Source organism: Carcharodon carcharias, chromosome 7, assembly GCF_017639515.1.
Source record: "Carcharodon carcharias isolate sCarCar2 chromosome 7, sCarCar2.pri, whole genome shotgun sequence".
NCBI classification, from domain to species: domain Eukaryota; kingdom Metazoa; phylum Chordata; class Chondrichthyes; order Lamniformes; family Lamnidae; genus Carcharodon; species Carcharodon carcharias.
Genome location: NC_054473.1, coordinates 63,180,924 through 63,204,447, shown reverse-complemented (window position 1 = coordinate 63,204,447; position 23,524 = coordinate 63,180,924). Strand labels below are relative to the sequence as shown.

Here is a 23,524-nt window from a genome sequence, read left to right as displayed (position 1 = left end):
TGTACAACGTGACCTGTCGGGGCGGGGGCACATGGGTGCTGTCCGTCGCAGACATCACACACTTTTGTTGAGGTGATGCAGTCGGTTGCAGAAGGTGAACAGCGGCGATGTCGACATCAGCTGGCTGCTCAAAACACTTCCGGACGGTGTTGGAATTTGTCTTTAAAAAAATAACCCTCGCCCTCTCTTTCCCCGAAAGCCCTCGGCAACTCCAAACTCAAGACTTTAGGGGAGGCTGCTAAAAGGAAGATCGAGGCTCGAACCCTCAGCCCCCGCACTCAAGAGAGTCTCAGTCACCTGCACACACATTCTCGCTCTCTCTCTTCATCCCTCGCTAATGAGGTGGATCGCACCCTCCAACCTCGGTCACCTTGTGGTGGCGAGGCTCAGTCATTCTGCGGGCTGATTTTTGAAGCTCTGATTGTGGAGACAGTGAGAGGGGGATTTCTCTCTCTATGCCTCTCATCTTGAGGGGAGATGATGAGGGGGGCGAGCCACGCATTCCGAGAGCTTGTGACGCACGGCGTAACGAGGCAAAGCTGCTCCGTTTGATAAGGGTTTTATTTATTCTCTCTCTCCCCCCCCCCCCCCCCCCCCCCCGCCCCCAAGGCAGATATACACACACAAAATAAAGTGGAGGTGGGCACTTGGTGCTGAGGCGGGGAGGGACATCATTGCGCAGCCCACGGTGCTGAGGGGACAACTCGGAGCAGCGGGCTGGAGCCGAGCTGGAGTGGAGTGAGGGGTAAGACTCCACACCTCCTGACTCTGCGAACCGAAACGCCAATAACCGCTGTCTTGATTTTTTATTTTGCAATTAGATTCTGGTTAGTTGTTTAAACGGGCGACTGGGCTTCAGCACACGGAAAGTAAGCTATTGTCACCTTGTCTTGGGGGGTATGTTTTTTTTGTTGGTGTTATTTTTATTTGGGAGGAGGGTGGATTGAAGGGATGTGAAGTGAGCCACTTCATGATGGAAAAGTGTTCCTGCCCGGGTCTGCCCGCCACTCACTTGAGGGACGGCCGGGGGTGGGGAGGCGGGAGAGAGGAGCTGATCTGCTCCCGCGTCGCTGTTGCTGCCAAGGAGCTGCCTGAATCCTGACTTGATATATATATATTTTTTGGTGGTGGTGGGGCAGTGGGGCAGGGGTTTCCGTGGCTGGAGTCGGGCGTTTATAAAGTTTCCGAAGCCTGTCCGTGTGAAAAACCGGGCGTTGGGTGCTGGGGTTAGATGGTTCTGTGTGTTGACACTTTGACGAGCGGCCCCCGCTTGTCTGTGAACGTTTGGCTGAAACATGTTTTCTGTGCGTGAGGATTGTTGACATGGTTTTGATTTGTGGGTGTATTTATTGTACAATATGTGCCTGTGTTTTAAAAAAAAATCCGGGCTATTATTCCGATTCGACGTGGTGTGTTGGCTGATGGTTGAAGCCGATCCAGCAGTGTGTTAACCTTGTTTCATTGTATCGGGTCTTAGTGTTTAGTAACTGTTCAGAAGTAAAAGGAGATTCATTTCTGAGATGTTCCCATTTCATGGTCCCATTGCCTTCACGCTTGGTCTTTTTGCGCTCCGGAAGCAAGGCTCGCAAGTGTCGAAGTTCGTTTTTTTTTCTGGTTGCTATTGGGGGCCGCACTGGCATTTTTGGTCCTGTCAAAATGATTCGAAGCATCATTATAAATCAGACGTGTGCACATTTCAATTGTTTTCTGTAATTCTTATTTTAATGCCATAACATATTTTTGAAAAATCTCAAGGCAGGAAAGTGAATGCTTGTGCGTGTGTCCTGAAGACGGGGTGACATAGAAAGTCTCTTCAAACAACCTTTCTAAATCTCCTTTCCGGGACTGGATGGAGGTTAGCGGCTCTAGTTTCTGCAGCAGAGTCCTGACCAATATTTGACTCGGCAATGTCCAGGGATGAATACAAAATCATTCTGGCCTTTATAGCATAGGTCCATGCAAAAATGGTGCACGCGCTCTGGATCTCTCGTCATCCTTTTATATTTTCTGGAACCTCGAATAGTCAGAATGCAGGCCAGATTGTCCTAATGGATAGACTACTTCCCCTTAATATTGTGGCCCCACATGTTGGCTTCTCCACAGCGCTGACAGACCACTCACCATTCCCTCGCTTAGACAAGTGACACGATCGTTACTTCCAATTCTCTCTCACTCGGAAAAATGACCAATCTCCACCCACTGCCTATCGTCATTGGAGGTGCACCTTCTCTCTTAACCTTCAGTGATATAACTGTTAATCGACTAATATCTTCGGAGGAATGGTTGGATAGGTTGGGCCTGTATCCGTGGGAGTTTACAAGAATGAGAGGTGATTTTGAAACGTATAAAGACCCTGAGGGGACTTCACAACCTAGATCTTGAAAGGATTCTCCCCTTGTGGGAGAGTCTAGAACTAGGGGGGTCAGTTTAAAAACAAGACAGAGGTGAGGATAATTTTTTTTCTGAGGGCTATTAGTATAGAATTCTTTTCTCCAGAGAGCAGGGCCATTGAATGTTTTTATGGGTGAATTAGATTGACAGGGGAGTCAAAGGCTATAGGGGGTAGACAGGAAAGTAGAGTTGAAGCCACAGTCAGATCAGCCATGACCTTATCAAATGGTGGAGCAAGATTGAGGGGCCAAATGGCCTCCTCCTAATTTATACGTTCACGATATCCCATTGAAGTGGACTACACATGAAGACCTGGCTCAGAAGTTGTTGACTTTCGCAGAGTTGTCTTTTGCTTAAATTATTTTTGCTTTCAGATTTCAACATGGCCACTGTTCATTCAGGGCAATAATAAATGCAACAGCAATTTATATCCAGCAATTTTAAATATAGAAAAAAAATCTCAAAATGCCTCACTGAAAAGTAATTGGAAAAAATGGACACCAGGCCATCAAGGTAATATGAGGAAAGGCAAACAGAAACTTGGTTGAAGAAATGGTTTTAAGGAGGATGTTAAAAGAGAGGAAAGTGGGGAGACATGGATCCCGAGCCTAGGTGACTAAAGGCTTGGCTGACAATGGTCTGAAGGGGAACAGGATTTTCAAGAGAACAGAGTTCTGGGTGTGGGGAAAGGCTGCTGGAGGAGGTTGCAGTGAAAGAAAGAGGAGAGGACATGAAGGATTTTAAACAACAATTATAAGTTGGAGGCTTTTGAGAACTAGGGGCCAGTATGTGTCAGCAAGAACATGAATGATGATTGAAGAGGACCTAGTGTGGATTGGGATATGAGCAGCAGTGGTTTGCTGGAGGAAATTGAGGTTCATTTGGATGTTGGATAAGTTGTCAGAGGCATTGGAGGGATTTAGAGAAATAGTGAAGAGATAGTTGGATGTTGTCGGTCCAAAACATGTTTAAGCCTACATTTCACAATTATTAGATTGCTATTTTGTTTATTTTAAAAAAAAAACCTCACATTTGGAGATAGAATTTTTCAGCTTATTCCATGAAGACAGCATAATAAATAACTATGTGTAGTACTTTAACAATATCCTTTATAACCATCAAAATAGCATTATGCTAGAAATAAAAGATCTCACCTTCCAACATTTTGATCAGAATGTTGTACCTGACAAATAAGATTGTAGTTTTTATATACAATGAGATTGAATATAAATCCAAGAAATTGATGTTGAACTTGTACAAAACACTGGTTTGGTCATTTTTAGAATAATGCATGCATGTCTGAGCACCCTGTTATCAGAAACAAATTAGAGTATGGACAAGGAACAGTGAAACTTTGATATAAAATGTGTTAAATTAATAAGTGTGAAGATATTTTTTTTAATGTACTTTACAAACTAGAACAGGGCAGATTAGAGGGAATCGAATAGAAGTCTCCAAGTAGTGAGTAATTGTTCCCCTGGTTAACAAATCAATAATAAATCAGGGCATTGGCTCAGGATTATCACTAGAAAGCCCAAGGATGAAGTTCAAAGATGATTTTTATTGAGTGTTATTTGACATTATTGGCTAAAATATGATATAAAATGAAATTGTTTAGGTATTTGATAAAGATATGTGCAAAAGGAGGGAATACTGAATTGGAGTTGATGCCTTCAGTTGAAAAGCAAGTACCAGCAAATGTGTGATGGGATAAGTGGCCTCTTTCCATGCTATAATTTCTATGATGTCAGGCATTGAAATTGTTCTTCAAAAGAATATTAGACCTATGGCAGCTAAAACATTTGAAGATCATTCAGAGGCCAGTCCAGTGCTACTTTAGGTTACATGTGGAGGGTGCTTTCTCACCAATGTCTGATGTGAAGAGACCAAATCGCTAACCTTAATTAGATTTAGAAAATCACCAAAGAATTGCAGTGATTGTGGATTGGGAGGAGGGGCCTGATGATGAAAAGGCATGCCTGAATGCAGTGAGGGAAGTAGGTTAGATTTGTGGACTAGGAGGAAGCTGTTTTTCTGCTACTGGCCCACAAAAAGTGCTGGAAAAACGTTTACCTCTTCCACACAGAAGTTTTCATCAACCTTTAGCTGCAGGGTTTGCTGAGGCCCTGGAAACATGGATTAAAGCTGAAGAGAGATAAAATTTGAGACATGCAGCCTCATTAAAATATTAAAATAAGTAGCCTTCCTTCTGGGAATGGCTTTGTAGCGTGACGTCCACCATGTTCCTCAGCTTCAGACTCTTCTGCAGCATTCTTTATCTTACTGGGAGCCTAGGCTGTCAGCAGGCTGGCCTCTGGACAGATAGCATGCTGGGGATAAAAAAAAACAGGCATTCAAAGTGTTTCCCTAGAGTTCCCCCAACTCTGGTTGGAAATCCCACCCCTGCAAAGAGCAATGCCATTATTTCTGACTACCATAGTTGGTCAAAATTATCTTCATTCTGGTCAGTTTTCCTTGGTTATCATGTTTTCATTACTGTTCACCTAATCAGTCAAAAGTCTTACTGCTAACCCTAATCAAGCAAAAAACTTGTTTCACTTCCAGCCTCACTCTGTCATTTAATGTTTCACCACCCAGCACAACTAATGACCGAAACACCGCCAGCAATATTACCAGTCTCAGTTAGTCAATCAAATACCAAGCAGTCCCACAAACAGTCTCGTAAGCCCATCAGTCAAACTCTTACTGGCTATATTATTGGTACATTTAGTCACTTAAACATGAACATACCACAAATCCTAGTCATGCTGAAATAAACTGCCAGCAATAGTATTAGTCTCTCAGTCAAACATCTTTGCCAGTACTGGTCACGTTATAGTACTATAAATTACATATTGTTATGTTGAAATTGATTATTTGGATTTTTAAAAACTGATTTGAATTACTCATGTCAAAAGTCATTTTTATAAAGGAAGTCATGTATTTTCTGTCTAACAGTTGATTAAATTGTGTTTTTGAGACTTGTCAAATAGCCTCCCTTTAAAGCAAATTATTTTTGCTTCAAGAGGTAGATAGGGGAGAGCAGGGAGGGAGTGGTGTTGAGTTGTTTCTAGTTTTTTCCAAAATCAATCGAACCAATGCAAAAGATAAAAAAGTTCAAGCAAAAATTATGTCCAGCATGCATTGAAATTGTAGGGGTTTTTGTTTGCACTTAAAAATAATTCTGCTGGGAGGCAGCCTCACCACATCACGGCTCTAGATTGAACTAATCACTATGTTGAGTTTCTGCTCATGTGTCCATTTGTAGACCTTTCAGGAGGCTCTTAAAATGAAATTCTTTTTTGGCATCAAGGGCACTTTTAGGCATCTTTTAAAAGCTTTTAAATATAAATATCTAATTTACTGAGAAACTGAAGAGTGTACACCAGTGAAACGAGTGATGAACATGGTTCTGTCTAGTTTTTTTTAAAGTTGTTTTCAGTTCTTTAAGATCGGATCGCATAAAACTTCCATAATTTTATGCCCAGATTGCTGATCATATCCAAAGTAGAAACTCTACCTCTGTAAGATCCTTAACAATGTTCCAGAGAATTCTTTTGATGTCTGGAATTTTACAACATATTTATGGCAATTACACACATACCTGTGAAGTATGAAACTGTGTAATCTATGACTGTCATCTAAAAATACATTTCCCAATCGCAGAAACAGCGTTACACAGGTTGAAACAAAAGAATGACTGGTAACCTGATAGTTTAGTGAGTTTATCGAATGTGTAGTTGAGACATAAACTAGAAAGATCCAAGGTTCAATTTCCAGTGGCTGTTGCAAGTGGTTTCAGTGCCTTGAAGTAGGAAGGGAGAAATCAACCTGTGTTCTGCCATTGAGTTACTGTATTGCAGTGTGGATGTCGACTGTGGACAGGGTTGGCTTTGTCCGTAAAAGGCTCTGCAATCGAACAGCTGACAGGCTTTTATTTGCCGAGACTAAGCAATTAATAATGGGATGCAAGGGGATATCCAACACCTGTGGAATTACAGCATGCAATGAGTCCACACATTCAAGAGAAGAGAAAATCAATACCACCAGAGTAGGGTGGGACTGTGTGGAATCAGAAAAGGATGGACTTCCATTTTCAGCACTTTGGCAATGATCAGGCAGGGTAGATCATCCACTTGAAAAAATCCCGCCTGCCATTCACTCCATAACGGAATGAATAGCAAGCAGGTTCAAATAATGGCAGGAGATATGCTTAGCGAAATTATTGCCCAGGTGTTGGAAGGTGAAAATTTACCTCAAGGTGCTCTTTGCTGATCTGTTGCAATTAAGCATACAACCTGCTCTTAGCTTCCTAGCCCCCAGTGTAAAATAATGCTTTAGTCAGAAGTTGAAATTTTGTAACTAATTCAACGTGGATATATTCAGTGTTTACCTTGGATCCAGGCTTTACTTATTCCTGCCAATCTGCTGTATTAGTACCTGATTCCACAAATGTATTTGTCTTGCCCTTGTATCCTACTTGGTGATCACCAGATGTTTTCAAAATGTATTAAGCTAATACCACAAGGCAATAAACTACCTTCATTTGATTTGCAGATAGCTTTAATCTTCTAACTGGTGTAAATGTTTATTAAATTGAAAGAAAATGTACTGTGAAGGGCATTAACTAGCATTTATTTCCACAGGTACTGTTTTTTGCTCAGTCGATAAAATGTTCCATCTGTACTGCATTTACTTAATAGAATTTAATTACCACAACCTCTTTGCTAATCCATTTAGATGGCTTGAATCATTTTAAGGGCATAGGCTGTGGGAGGGTAAGGGAGGCTACAAACTGACATAAGTTAAATGAATGGGCAAAGATCTGGCAAATGGAATATAATGTGGGCAAATGTGAAATTGTCCATTTTGGCAGGAAGGATAAAAATGAAGCATATTATCTAAATGGTGACAGATTGCAGAGCCCTGAAATTCGGAGGAATCTGAGTGTCTGAGTTCATGAATCACAAAAGGCTAGTCTGCAGTTATAGCAAGTAATTAGGAAAGCTAAGGGAATGTTATAATTTATTGTGTGGGAAATGGATTACAGAAGTAGGGAGGCTATGTTTCAGGCACTGGTGAGACCATATCTGGAGTACTGTGTAGAGTATTGGTCTCCTTATTTAAGGAAAGATGTAAATGCATTAGAAGCAGAGCAGAGAAGGTTTACTAGACTAATACCAGGAATGGGTGGGTTGTCTTATGAGGAAAGGTTGGACAGGTTAGGCTTTTATTTGCTGGAGTTCAGAAGAGTAGAAGGCAACTTGACTGAAAGCTTTAAGATCTTGATGGGCCTTGACAGGGTGGATGTGGAAAGGATGTTTCCTCTTGTGGGGGAATCTAGAACTAAGGGCCACTGTTTAAAAATAAGAGGTCGCTCACTTAAGACAGATGGGGAGAAATATTTTCTCTCGGAGGGTTGTGAGTCTTTGGAACTCTCCCTCAAAAGACAGTGGAAGCAGAGTCTTTGAATATTTTTAAGGCAGAGCTAGATAGATTCTTGATTAACAAGGGGGTGAAAGGTTATCGGGGGGCAGGCAGGAATATTTAGTGGCGGTTACAATCCGATCAGCTGTGATCTCATTGAATGGCAGAGCAGGCTCAAAGGGCTGAGTGGCCTACTGCTCATAATTCATATGTTCATATGACAATTCTTTGGCAATTTTTGCAAACTTGTAAAGAGAGTTATCTAATTTTTAAGGCACAAAGTTAAACAAAACTTTAATGAGCTGTTAACATTAAACAGTCAATGAATAAGCTCTATTGATCAGAAATAACATAATTAACTTAATGCCACATTTTATCAGGACTGTTTTATGTATTTTGAGAATGATCATAGTGAGAGACTTAACAGACATATTTCCTTGGCTTTCCTAACCTCTGCTGCCAATTCTGTGATTTTGCGCTAGACATGACAGCTGAGGTTACATGTTTCGGCAGTTGTATGCAAATGATATTTTACAGGAATATGTCATTGCTCAGTGTATTTGTCATGAATCTCTTCACAATGCTGGACATCAGGAGTACCATCAGATTTCTGGTACCCAGCAATGTGAAAGCAACAGAGGGGGCATTAAAATTTCAGGAACAACTTTTATTGAAGTTGATCATACTAGACAAGGCATGTTTTTAAAGATTTTTATGTATCTGCCCTGAGAGTTGTTGACCATGTTAGGTTGTGGTAGGAACCACATCTATCTCCCTCCTTGCCCATTCCCTTCATCTGAGGAAGCGACCTCATGGTGCTGGATGTGCCAGAGATGACCACATAAATTCAAATTAACCTAATCCATGAGGATCTGCCCAGAACCAAAGTGCAAAGAGATTTGCAGGTGCAAAGTTTGCATTGCCACAAATCTAATGGGGTTCTGTTGCATCATAACATTTAGGCTGGAGAGTTCTCTGCAGACAATTTTCAAAAAAAAATTGGTTTCAATAATTACCAGTAAACTATTTTAAGAAAAAATAAAAGAACTTGACCATAAAAAAGTATTTATTTATGAGCAGCAATGGCATAAATTAGCCTAATTTGTTTTGAGAAGATTTGATTTTTATCATCTTTCTCATCTTCTTTGTTGCCGTAGGGAAGGTAGACTAATCTCATTGGGTAATTCTTTTTGGCTGTGCCTACTCTTTGTAACTGCTATGTTTTGCATTCCATATCTGCCTCTAACTGAATGGTGTTTACTTCAATAATTGCTTACAAGAATTAAAGTGAGGGCATTGGAAATAGATTGACAAAGGGTATAAATTTGTTGGTACCCAGTTTCAAGAGCGGAGGCAGTGAAGCAGTCAAATACAAACCTGAATCAGAGTCCCAATTTGCCCAGAACTGGGCCTCAGATTTCATAGCTATTGATTATACGATCTGCTGGTCCCTGTTACAAGCAACTCGCCCCATTTGGATAAATACGTTTTGTGCTGGCCTGAAGTTAAGTCCCAAGATTGGGCAGGCAGGGCAAGACTGCTTTATCTGACATACAGTACTGGATGAGCAGAAATTTCCTCTAATTAAAACTGAGAGTAAAATTAAAGTGATCAGATTGGGCTTAATTGTGAAAATATTCTGGGAAGGCCAATAGGTTAATCGTGCCTAGTTGAAACCTAAACTTAATGAGACTTCAACCTTTCAGTATTTGTCTGCATTTAGTGCTGCAACAGTAAGTTGTATTTATATAGTGTCTTTAACATAATAAAATGACCCAGCTGTTTCCCAAGAGTGTTTGAAAAAAAAGAAAATTTGTCAATGAGCCTCATAAGGATGTGTTCGGGCAGATAGAATGCCTGCCAGGCCAGATGATCAGTATGCCTTGCATGTGTGGATGGTGAGTGGTCCCATGGATGGGATGAAGATAATAAAGGTGTGTGTGAGAGAGTGAATAATAATGTCCCTTGAGCTGGCAGTAAGTGCGATCCCTATGGATGTGTGATCGGTTTGTGAGTGTGTGAGTTGAGAATGTTGAGAAGAGTGACTTACCCTGCAGAATGGTGGGGATCATTCATCCTGTTGTGGCAATGGGTGGCTTTCCCCTTTTGCAGGGCTATGGCATTGACAACCGCCTCCCAAGCTGGATTAGTGATGTTGCTGCCAATCTTGTGGCCAGAGTGGTGAGCTTCCACTGCATCCAAAAGGCATTCGAGGGATGCTTCATTAGGTCTGGGGACTACAGTCTTCTTGCCTTTTGGGGCCATGTCTTCCAAGCAGAAGTTGTGAGCTGGAAGCACAGAGAGGCTGCACTATAAATATGGCATCCAGCATGATGAAGCGGCGAGGTGGGTGAACGAAAGCCTGCCTGCTATGGAAAAGCCATGTTTCCTGGGAATGCATAATTAGTGTGGCAGATTTGGGACAATCTGGCACGAAAAGCCACCATTACAGCTGACGGGTAAAACATCGTTTTACCCGCCCGCTACCATAATTAGTGCAAACCTGGGATGATTTCGCCTTTGTTGTGAGCAATGGACACAAGAGACAGAATTTTGGATAACCTCAAGTTTATAGAGGGCAGAATATTGCTGTTGGCGTGCGGGGATAGGCCTGACATGCCAGTGCGTAAAATGGATGATGATGTTGGGCATGCGACCCAATGTCATTGCGCATCATTTCAATGTGTCATTCGACGGGTGCACATCAGAGGTGTCTGCGTGCCTGCTGAACTGTCAACAGCCTATTAAGGCCATTAAAAAAAACATTTAAAGTTGTGAGAAGCACTGCTGTCAGGAAGCTTCATCCACGGGCAGGATGAGGTTTCCTGAAGGAAAACAATTAATTTAAATTTTGCAAAATACACAAACGTGTCCCAGCTCGTGACACTGTCACATGATAGGACATGTTTAAATCATTTTTTAATTCCGTTATTAAAATTTTATTATCAACTTAATCTCCTGAGTCAGCTCCGTTCCTCAGGGAGATTGCTGCACTCTTTCGCGCACATGCGTGAAAGAACACAGGCCCCGACTCTCCCTCCTTCCTCCGCCTGCACAGGTAACGCTGAGCGCTACCGGCTGCGTGTTATGCTAGGTGGGCCTTAATTGGCCCACCCATGTAAAATGGTGGTGTGCAGCTGATCACGGGCAGCGATTGGCTCCACGTCCATTCCCGCCCAGCCCGCCTAACATAGGTAAGATTCTACCCACAGGGTAGAATGAGAGAGGCCAGTCAGAAGTGTCTGGAATGGTCGAGCCTAGAGGTATCAAAAGCTTGGATGATGGTTTCAGCAGCAGATGTGCTGAGGCAGGGGAGGAGTCAAAGAAAATAGGAACAGAAGTAGGTCATTTGGCACCTTGCCGTTCAGTATGATCATGGGTGATCCTCTATTTTAACACCATCTCCTGCGCTCTTCCCATACCCCTTGACACCTTTAGAGTCCAGAAATCTATCTACTTGCTCCTTAAATATATTGTGTTTGGCCTCCACAGCTTTCTGTGGTAGAGAATTCAACACCCTCTGAGTAAAGAAGTTTCTCCTGATCTCAGTCCTAAATGGTCTACTCTGTAAACTGAGACTGTGACCCATTGTTCTATACCCCCAGCCAGAGGAAATATCATCCCTGCAACCAGTCTGTCCATCTGTGTCAAAATTTTATATGTTTCAATGAGTTCTCCTCTCATTCTTTTAAACTCCAGTGAATACAGGCCTAATCAGCCCAATCTCTCCTCATATGACAATCCTGCCATCCCGGGAATCAGTCTGGTGTACCTTCGCTGCACTCCCTCTGTGGCATTTCTTGGGTAAGGAGACCAAAACTGCACACAATACTCCAGGTGTGGTCTCACCAAGGTCCTGTTAAAGCTGCAGTAAGACATCCTTGCTCTTGAATTAGCCCTCTCGCAATGAAGGCCAACATACCATTTGCCGCCTTAACTGCTTGCTGCACCTGCATTCTTGCTTTCAGTGATTGGTGTACAAGGACACCCAGCCCCCTTTACCAATTTATCACCTTGTAAATAATACTCTGCCATTCTGCTTTTCCTACCAAAGTGGATAACTTCACACTTACCTACATTATACTGCATCTGCCATGTATCTCCCCACTCACTCACCCTATCCAAATCACCCTGAAGCCTCTTAACACGCTCCTCATCGCTCACATTCCCACCAAGTTTTGAGTTGTCAGCAAATTTGGAAATGGTACATTTGGTTCCCTCATCCAAATCATTGATATATATTGTGAATAGCTGGGGCTGAAGCACTGACCCCTGTGGAAGCCACTAGTCATCGCTTGCCACTCTGAAAAAGACCCAATTGTTCCTACTCTGTTTCCTGTCTGCCAACCAATTCTCAATGCATGCCAATATATTACCCCCAATCCCATGTGCTTTAATTTTACACACTCCCCTCTTATGTGGGACTTTATCAAAAGCTTTCTGAAAATCCAAATACACCACATCCACTGGTTCTCCCTTATCTATTGTGTTAGTTACATTGAAGACAATTGCTTCCCAATGCCTTGAGGAAATTTATGCTCATTCAGTACTGCATTATTAAGGTTATAAATATAAGGGCCACCTTATCATCAGCAGAGTCAGAAGTTCGCCTAAGATATAATTGCTAGTCACAGTGAAGTTGTGCACAACATGTACAAGCAGTGACTGAAAATAAACAAATATTGAAATATGTACCTTGGTGGCAAGAGGCCAAAGTGGAGTTTGAGGAAACTTGGTGTAAAAATATGTTTAAATGCAAGACTCCATTCTAATGTAGGTGCATTGTTGCGCTGGTTTATCTTTGCCAAAGACAACAATTTTTGGTAATTATATGACATCTGTATAGAAAAATGCATACTGAGAACACATTAATAAAGAGCACACAATTAGGCTGCTGTTGTTTTGATGCTATCTCATTACAAGAAAGCAAAATGTCAAATAGAATTATGCTACTTTCTTAATTTTATGGACAACAGTCGGATTTTAGTGTGCCAAATAACAAATCCAAAAGGGATAAAAACAAAAAAACTGCGGATGCTGGAAATGCAAAACAAAAACAGAATTACCTGGAAAAACTCAGCAGGTCTGGCAGCATCGGCGGAGAAGAAAAGAGTTGACGTTTCGAGTCCTCATGACCCTTCGACAGAACTTGCGTTCGAGTCCAAGAAAGAGTTGAAATATAAGCATATAAATCCAAAAGGGAAGTGGGTCTAAGGAGGAAATTAATAAAAATCCATCAATCGTAGTTAGAGGAAACCATTTTTAAGTATTGAATTGATGCCATGAAGCTTTATTGTTGTAGGGATATCTCCGGCGAATATGTTATGGATGTTGTGAAGAAACAATCAGAATGTTGAAGTGACTTGAAGGATTCTGGAATGCAAAAGAATATTCAATAATTGAACATTTGTGCAACAGAAATACGACTGCTGCAGCATAAATTGAAACAAACTGAATAACAGGTGTACAATAATATGTTACCATGCATGGATAGAAAAATAATATTTCATAATTGTCATTTAGGGCAACCAAGAAGCTCAATTCTCTTTGCCTATTCTAAGAATTATCTTAGTGTATAATGGCACAGTGTCTGAATTCTGACTGAAGCAGTATTCAGTTCTATATGCAACTCCTCAGATAAGCAGTCCATGCAGCAAGGCTTAGATAACATTCAAGCTTGGGCTGGTAATTGGCAAGAAACATTTGTGCCAGACAAGTGTCAGGCAATGACTGTTCAAACAAGACAGAGCCAAACCATCTCCCCTTAACATTCAACTGACCAGCCACACACAATGGCTGCAACAGCAGGTGAAAGGTGGATATTGTGCAGCAAGTGACTCACCTTCTGACTCCCCAAAGCCTTTCTAACATCTACAAGGCACAAGTCAGGAGCGTGATGAAATAATGTCCACTTGCAATGGATGAGTGCAGCTTAACACCATCCAGGACTAAAAGCTCACTTGATTGGCACCCCACCCACCATCTCAAACATTCACTCTGTCCATCACTGGTGAACCATGGCTGCAGGTGTACCATCCATAAGGTACACTACAGTAACTTGCCACTTTTCTTTGACAGCTCCTCCCAAACCTGTGACGTCTACCACTGAGCAGAACAAGGGCAGCAGGTGCAAGAGAGGTCTATCATCTCCAAGTTCCCCTCCAAATTCCATAGCATACTAACTTAAAAATTTGCCGCCATTCATTCATTGTTGCTGGGTCAAAATTTGGGAACTGCCTCCCTAACAGCACAGTGGAAGTACCTTCATATGACAGCAGCAGTTCAAGAAGGTGGCTCACCACCACCTTCTCGAGGGCAGTTTGGGATGAACAATAAATGTTTACCTTGCCAGCAATGTCCACATCCCATAAATGGATAAAAAAAGGGTTTCTGACTGAGTTGAATTCAATGGCTTCCAGTATGTGATAGCAAACTGTTGAGTGAATGCGGAACTCCAGTGATTTTTAACAATCAAGAAAAGGTTTGGTTCAGAGAAATTGTCTGAACTTTAGTTGATACATGTATAAGGAAAAATGATGTTTGTTGCAATTTGTCTGATGATCAAGATGAGTTAGCGAGATGCACATGTTCCCCATAAGGAAATTAGTTGGATACAACTTCTGCTGAAAGGCAGACCAGAATAGGTTTCAGCTTGGCTTAGTAATGACATTTTCATCTTTCAGTCAAAGAATCTAAGATTGACAATACAATGAAGTACTCAGGGAATTGTCCATTGTCAACAGTGCTGGCATTCAGTTGAGGTCTTAAATTGAGACAAAATAATGCAGATTTTAAAAAATTCATTCATCGATGTAGGCATTGCTGGCTAGGCCAGCATTCATTGCCCATCCCTAATCGCCCTTGAGAAGGTGGTGGTGAGCTGCCTCCTTGAACTGCTGCAGTCCATGTGGTGTAGGTACACCCACAGTGCTGTTAGGGAAGGAGTTCCAGGATTTTCACCCAGCAACAGTGAGGAACGGTGATATATTTCCAAGTCAGGATGATGAGTGGCTTGGATGGGAACTTCCAAGCGGTAGTGTTCCAATGTGTCTGTTGCCCTCATCTTCTAGATGGTAGTAGTTGTGGGTTTGGAAGGTGCTGTCTGGATGCTGGAAATCTGAAAAGAAACAGAAACTGGAGGCTCGCCTGCTGAGCATTTCCAGCATTTCCTGTTTATATATTTGAGGTCCGGCCTATCTCTTTAAATAATAGATAATTTACTTATGTCCTCAACAAGATGTTTCTTTTAATCAACATAGGCAAAAAAAAGCATTTTTGCTCATTCTTTGTCTAATTTATCCTGGAATCTTGCTTTTACAAAGTAGTTATGGCAGTTTCTGCACTAAAAGATGCTCTTTTTAACTCAATTGAAGTGTTCTTGGAAAATGGTCAGGTACAATATAAACTAAGGTTGTGTGGTGGTATTGTCACTGGACTAGTATTCCAGAGACTATTGCAATGCTCTGGGGACCTGGGTTCAAATCTCACCCGACAGTGAAATTTGAATTCAATAAAAATTTGTGATTGAAACACTGACTATATGAAACAATTGCTGATTGTTGTGAAGACTCATCATCCCTAATATCTTTTAGGGAAGGAAATCTGCCAATCTTGCCTGGTCTGGTCTACATGTGACTCCAGACCCACAGCAATATAGCTGATTCTTAACGGCTTCTTGCCATTAGGAATGGTCAATAAATGCTGGCTTAGCCAGTGACGTCCACACCCCATGAACAAATAAAAAGCCTTTTTTTCTTTGGTGAAAGACTTGTGGCTGAGAGTCTTTCAGCAGTGACTGATGGTGAGAAAAAGTTAATAGTTGAGAAAGGACATGGAAATAGTGCAAGGGAGTAAAGTGTGGTTTTAATTAAAGGGATTGGAAGAGTTGTTTACTGGTGCTCATTTAAGATAGAAGTTTGCTGGATGTTCCTTTGCCTGTTATAGGAGCTGACTTGAGGGCTGACTTCAGTATGGAGTTGAGTTTAGAAGAAGTAACAAACAGAGATAATCACTGAAGCTTCAGAAAATGGTAAACGCTTGTGAGTATTAAAATAAATAAATAGTCAGTTTTGTTTAGCCATTATAATTCTTGATAAGAGAGGGGAAGAAATGTTTCTAAATCCAGTTTCTGTACTTGTTTGACAGTAATATATATGGCTATATTGATCCATCACAACTTTACATATCTTGGACCAATCTATTAATCTTGTCAGAATCGCAATACTAATTGTTGACCACAAACAAATTTACTGCTAAAGTAGCAAAGATCTAAGCAGGGCAGTGACCCCTTTCTAGCTTGATTTGTGTCACTCCTTTTGCTTTGACAATAAACAGTATTACACTGGTATTTTCAAAGCGGTGTACTATACAGAAAGTGCAACATTGGAGAGGGATACAGATTATCCGATATCGTTCAGCTTCAGGATCTCTGTATCCAGGTGAACTGGGTGCACTCAATAGATTAAAAACAAAAACAGAATTACCTGGAAAAACTCAGAAGGTCTGGCAGCATCGATGGAGAAGAAAAGAGTTGACGTTTCGAGTCCTCATGACCCTTCAACATAACTGATCTTTCTTTACAAGGAGAGGGAAATATAAGCTGGTTTAAGGGGTGGGGTGGGGGGGTGGGGAGGTGGGTGGGGAGAGAAGTGGAGGGGGGGATGTTAGGATAGGAGCAGATCATCAAAAGGTGTCACAGACAAAAGAACACAGAGGTGTTGAAGTTGGTGATACTATCCAAACGAATGTGCTAATTAAGAATGGATGGTAGGGCACTCAAGGTATAGCTCTAGTGGGGTTGGGGGGGCATAAAAGATTTAAAAATAATGGAAATAGGTGGGAAAAGAAAAATCTATATAAATTATTGGGAAAAAAAAACAAAAGGAAGGGGGAAGAAACAGAAAGGGGGTGGGGATGAAGGAGGGAGTCCAAGATCTAAAGTTGTTGAATTCAATATTCAGTCCAGAAGGCTTTAAAGTGCCTAGTTAGAAGATGAGGTGCTGTTCCTCCAGTTTGCGTTGGGCTTCAATGGAGCAATGCAGCAGGCCAAGGGCAGACATGTGGACAAGAGAGCAGGGTGGAGTGTTAAAATGGCAAGCGACAGGAAGGTTTGGGTCATTCTTGTGGACAGACCGCAGGTGTTCTGCAAAGCGGTCGCCCAGTTTACGTTTGGCCTCTCCAATGTAGAGGAGACCACATTGGGAGCAACGAATACAGTAGACTAAGTTGGGGGAAATACAAGTGAAATGCTGCTTCATTTGAAAGGAGTGATTGGGGCCTTGGATGGTGAGGAGAGAGGAAGTGAAGGGGCAGGTGTTACATCTTTTGCGTGGGCATGGGGAGGTGCTATAGGTGGGGGTTGAGGAGTAGGGGGTGATGGAGGAGTGGACCAGGGTGTCCTGGAGAGAATGATCCCTACAGAATGCCGATGGGGGGGTGAAGGGAAGATGTGTTTGGTGGTGGCATCATGCTGGAGTTGGCGGAAATGGCGGAGGATGATCCTTTGAATGCAGAGGCTGGTGGGGTGATAAGTGAGGACAAGGGGGACCCTATCATTTTTCTGGGAGGGTGGAGATGGCATGAGGGCGGATGCGCGGGAGATGTGCCGGACACGGTTGAGGGCTCTGTCAATGACTGTGGGTGGAAAACCTCGGTTAAGGAAGAAGGAGGACATGTCAGAGGAACTGTTTTTGAATGTAGCATCATCGGAACAGATGCGACGGAGGCGAAGGAACTGAGAGAACGGGATGGAGTCCTTACAGGAAGCGGGGTGTGAGGAGCTATAGTCAAGGTAGCTGTGGGAGTCGGTAGGCTTGTAATGGATATTGGTGGATAGTCTATCACCAGAGATTGAGACAGAGAGGTCAAGGAAGGGAAGAGAAGTGTCAGAGATGGGGGAAATACAAGTGAAATGCTGCTTCATTTGAAAGGAGTGATTGGGGCCTTGGATGGTGAGGAGAGAGGAAGTGAAGGGGCAGGTGTTACATCTTTTGCGTGGGCATGGGGAGGTGCTATAGGTGGGGGTTGAGGAGTAGGGGGTGATGGAGGAGTGGACCAACGTGAAAATGATGGAGGGGTGGAGATTGGAAGCAAAATTAATAAATTTTTCCAAGTCCCGACGAGAGCATGAAGCAGCACCGAAATAATCATCGATGTACCGGAGAAAGAATTGTGGAAGGGGGCCGGAGTAGGACTGGAACAAGGAATGTTCCACATACCCCATAAAGAGACAGGCATAGCTGGGGGCCATGTGGGTACCCATAGCCACACCTTTTATTTGGAGGAAGTGAGGAGAATTGAAGGAGAAATTGTTCAGTGTGAGAACAAGTTCAGCCAGACGGAGGAGTGTAGTGGTGGATGGGGATTGTTCGGGCCTCTGTTGGAGGAAGAAGCTAAGGGCCCTCAGACCATCCTGGTGGGGAATGGAGGTGTAGAGGGATTGGACGTCCATGGTGAAGAGGAAGCAGTTGGGGCCAGGGAACTGGAAATTGTTGATGTGACATAAGGTGTCAGAGGAATCACGCATGTAGGTGGGAAGGGACTGGACAAGGGGAGAGAGAAGGGAGTCAAGATAACAAGAAATGAGTTCCGTGAGGCAGGAGCAAGCTGACACGACCAGTCTACCAGGACAGTTCTGTTTATGGATTTTGGGTAGGAGGTAGAAGCGGGCCGTCCGAGGTTGGGCGACTGTCAGGTTGGAAGCTGTGGGAGGAAGATCCCCAGAGGAGATGAGGTGAGTGACAGCCCTGGAAACAATGGCTTGATGTTCAGTGGTGGGGTCATGGTCCAGGGAGAGGTAGGAGGAAGTGTCTGTGAATTGACGCTCAGCTTCCGTGAGGTAGAGGTCAGTGCGCCAGACAACAACAGCACCACCTTTGTCAGCGGGTTTGATGACAATGTCAGGGTTGGACCTGAGAGAACGGAGTGCAGTAAGTTCAGAGAGAGAGAGATTAGAATGGGTGAGAGGAGCAGAGAAATTGAGATGACTAATGTCAAGCCGACAGTTCTCAATGAAAAGATCAAGAGAAGGTAAGAATCCAGAGGGAGGGGTCCTGGTGGAGGGAGAATATTGGAGGTGGGTAAAAGGATCCGTTGAATGGGGAGAGGACTCCTGCCCAAAGAAGTGAGCCCGGAGACGAAGATGGCGGAAGAAAAGTTCAGCATTGTGCCGAGCCTGAAATTCATTGAGATGAGGGCGGAAAGGTATGAAACTAAGTCCTTTGCTGAGCACTGAACGTTCAGCGTTGGAGAGGGGAGGGTCAGGGGGTATAGTGAATACACGGCTGGGGCTGGGATTGGAAGACTGGGTGGGGATGGAGGGACAGGCAGGGGTGGAGGGTCCTAGGTGGGTGTTGGTGTCGATGAGTTGCTGGAGCTTGCGCTCCTTAGTGCTTGAGAAAAAGAGAAAAAGTTTCTTGTTTAGGCATCGGATGAGACGAAGAATAAAATGAAACTGGGGGCACGCGCAGCTTTGGAAAAGGGTACGGCGGTGCTGCTGGAGGGAGAGGTCGAGTGTGTTCATATGGCGGTGCATGGCACTGAGTGTGGATCTCAGAATGTGACGGGAACAGCAGTCCGAGAAACGTTTTATCTCCTGGAGATACCTGTAATCCTGGGTGGGTTCGAAACATGAAGGGTGGAATTTCAGTTGAAATCCACGTGGGGTAAGTCGGAGACGGAGACAGTCACTGAGAAAGGAGATATGGCTGTGAAAGCGGGTTTTAGTAAACACCTTGTCAAACACCAGGAGAGAAATGGAAAGCAATGAGGGTGAACAAGGCAAAAGAGAGATACGGAAATTTTGTCGCAGAGACGAACAATAATAGATTCAATAATAGATTCAATTCTCAGTAGATTCATGGTTAAATGCATTGTGTGGCTTGGTGCTTAGCCAAGGCACACCCTGAAGGTCTCTGGGCAAATCTGTGGTCTGTGTTGATTTGGCTGATTTAAACTAGAGCAGCAGTAAGACACCACAAGTACCCTTAGCAACCCATAAGGAGCCATAACATAACTCAGTGTTCCTGTCATCTATCTCTGGGCAAACACTGTAAATTCCATGCATCTGGATATCGGACAAATTTAGGCCCAGTTGTGATGCTAGCTAGTGTGAAGTTGATGCTCACAATGTTGCCTTTGATATGAAGAGAGACCACTTGAATGAGTCACTGCAGGGTTGCAAGTGTTTGTAAAGCTATAGCATTCAGGAGTGGAGGAGAATTGTATTAAGTTTTCACTGATTTGCTTAAGGTTTGTTGCAATGCATTTTCATAGCTGGAATTCTATATCAGTGAAGACCAGATTCTGAGGCATTATTGGGGCCTCCCAGTGACCATGGAGACCTCCAATTAAATCCTTAAGAGAACATGACAGCCTAAAACAAAAATAAAACTCAGCAGGTCTGACAGCATCTGCGGAGAGGAACACAGTTAATGTTTCAAGTCTGTATGACTCTTCGACAGAACTAAGGAAAAATAGAAATGAGGTGAAATTTAAACTGGTTTAAGGGGGGGTGGGACAGGTAGAGCTGGATAGAGGGCCAGTGGTAGGTGGAGATAGCCAAAAGATGTCATAGACAAAAGGACAAAGATGTGTTGAAGGTACCTCTTTGTCCTTTTGTCCATGACGTTAAGATTATGTGAACTTAGATGGCATTACTTGGGGTTGAAATCAGCTTGCATTGTTGCAGAACTATTAAAAATTATATCAATTGGCTTTAATTTCTATAGCAAAGATCATTGAAACAATTTTGCAAAAACCTTTTATTAAACTAAAACATCTTAAAAAGCCTGTATAACCCTATATCAGTTTTGCTTAAACGTTCAGCAAAAACATGCTTGTTCCTTTGGTTCCTTTCTTTTGCCACTGGTTTTTTGACTGAATCTTTTTGAGGATTCAACTGTCCCACAAAAAACATTTTTCCTATTGACTTCAACTGAATTTGAACTAACATTTACTTCCTAAATAACTATACTTTCCCATCATGTGTATTACTCTTGGTTTCCATTCCAATATACAGGAAGTCCCCATTTTAAGCCACCCCACTTTAAGTTGTTTCATTTTAAAGTCATTTTTTGTTCTGGGTCTCTTATCCCCGATTTAAATTATGATTTCTGCTTCAGAGTTGTGTGGCGTCATCGTCTTCCTTGTCTCATTGTCATCAGTTTTCATTGCGTGGATGTGATCGCGGGTCACCACCGCCCATCTTCATTGGCGTGTGTGTTATTGCTGCCTGTTCTCATCACACAGTATGCATCATCATGCATTGGCTCCCTTCGTATAACATCGGATCACGTTGGCATCATTGTTAAGAAGGCTGTTTTTTCTGTAGTATTCAAGGCAACATAGACTAAAAAAAACCCAGAGGCATCCAAAGCCAGAGTTGTTTTTCTCATACAAAAAACTGGATCTAAATTTTGGAGTTTCATGAGTGCCTGCTGTGGGTGAGACTTTTAAATTACTTTTAAACATGAGCCAGAAACACCCAGTAAGTGTTGGTAGTGTGCCTGCTGCTGCAAAGAAAGCAAGAAAGGCCATCAGCCTAGCATTGAAATTGGATATTTTAAAATGCCTTGAGGCTGCTGAGTGTTTTCTGATTTGAAATTATACAGGATTTCTTTTATATTTAGTTATTTATTTTATTTTGCATGTTATTTCAGTGAGGAATGCACAGACCTGCACTTGCATGGTATGATATTTCAACTTGTAGATTTATTTTCCTGGGCAAGAAATGTCCGACGGAACCTAACTTCAGCTCTAACATTGATTCTTATGGGAAACTATGATTCACAGAAAGTTGTTCCACTTAAAGTTGTGATTTCCAGGAAAACAGCCACAACTTAAAACAAGGACTTACTGTACAGTACTAAGTGCTGTTTTGTAGGTTAACACCGTATAAAGAAACTTTATGGAGGATAATACAAGGCACTTATAAATTTTATTCCCATCAAATTAGCTCTTACAACAGGTAGATCTTATCAATAAGTTGAATGATAAATGGAAGTGGAAGATGAAAGCTGAAACTTGAAACAAGCAAGTGCAGTAGTTGCAGTTTGTTCATTTGAGGAATGACAGAAAAAAGTAGAATACATGTTATTATAGTAAAAACCATACTGATGGGTCTTAAGTATTTGCCTGTGATCCCCATCCGAAAAAGGGCTTAAAATTGTGTTTGATGAACTACAGCAAAAATGCAATGTCTTTGTCATATAGCAAGGATTTTCAAAATGCGGCAGTTCTAATTTCTTAATATCACAGATGTTTCAATCTCTACAACAAATAATATTTATGTTGTAACCAGTATCTTTAATATTTTAATCCTTCATTCTGGTAGAAATGAATTAGAAAGAAGTTATGGTATATTTTCTCTCTGCTCCTGAATATCATCATTGTCATATCAATAATTTAACACTTCAACGGATTTAAAACTTCTAAGTGTCATATCCCTTATCAAATGCAAGAGCCGCTTTCAAAAACGGTCATGCTTGAAACTATTTGCATGTCTGCATGAAGCCACATGTCATTTCAATTAGTTCATCTTAAGAAAAATAATGATTCACATGAACTTGACAAATTTGATGTCCTTGATGTCCTTTTCTGGCCAGAGCTGAACTGGTAGAAACTCAGTTCATGGAAATATGTGTGCATTTTTTTTTCAAGATTCACCTGCTAAAGTTTTTGGTGTTAGTGAACCAGATGTGCATTTATAACAATCCGGTAATTTTATGGTCCTCTTTGCTGATACAAACATTTTACTCCACATTTATTTAATACATTGAATTTTAATTCAAATGGGATTTGAACTCTTCTCTGGATCATTAGTTCAGTAACATAATCGCGATACAATGCTAAAACTGTATTATACAGACTTTAGCTACAATGCAGCAGTGATGGAGGTGCTAGATATTAAGTCCATTTTCAGAGTGCTAATCACGTGTCTCCTGCTTTCTCCTCAATGATGTTGAGTTTCTTGAGTGTTCTTGCATCTGCACTAAACCAAGTGATTCGATTCATGATTTAATCTGGTAGATGATGGAAGTTTGTAAGGAGTCCGGAAGTAAGTCACACCCAAGAGTTCCCAGTTTCTCCTCCCTGCCCTTGGCCACAGCATTGATATTACTGTTCCGGTTGAACTGCTGGTCATTAAGGAACCCCCAAAATGTTCATTTTGGGGAATATGGTGATATTGGTGTTGCTCATAGTCTAACAGCGATAGCTGGCATTCCTCTTATTCATGATGTTCATTGTCCTGCACTTGTATGACACAAATGTTCCTAAATTTGGGTGTTGCCTTGCTGTAGGTAAGCATGATCAGAGAAGTCTTGAATAGGTCTGGATACTGTGGAAGTGTCAGCAAGTAATCCTTGCTTTTAACCCTATCGTGAAGGGAAGATCATTGACAAAGCAGCTGGTAGGGCCAAAGGAACTTTCCTGAGGAACTGCTGCAGTGACATCCTGGAGCTGGGATGATTGTCCTGCAACAACCATGATAATGTCCCTTTTGTGTCAGCAGAACGAAAAAACAGTAAAAACTGGAAAACAAGGATACTGATCCAAACTGGTCTTGTATACCTTAAAATGGAACGCCAGTAAAAACTGGGAAATAAGAGTCCTGGTCCGAACTGTTGTTTCCTATTGGGACAGTATGGCTGCAGTTAGTGAAGGGTTTTCCTTTTGACTCCCATTGACTTTGGTCTTGTGAGAGCTC

General features: G+C 42.2%; 1 long non-coding RNA gene across 1 annotated transcript in view; it reads left to right on the top strand.

The window, feature by feature from the left end:
• Positions 1-691: 691 nt before the first annotated feature.
• LOC121279939 overlaps positions 692-23,524 on the top strand; it is a 794,500-nt gene continuing 771,667 nt past the window's right edge. Inside the window, exon 1 of the long non-coding RNA XR_005943531.1 lies at positions 692-745. This is a non-coding gene — a long non-coding RNA (uncharacterized LOC121279939). The remainder of the gene's footprint in view (positions 746-23,524) is intronic.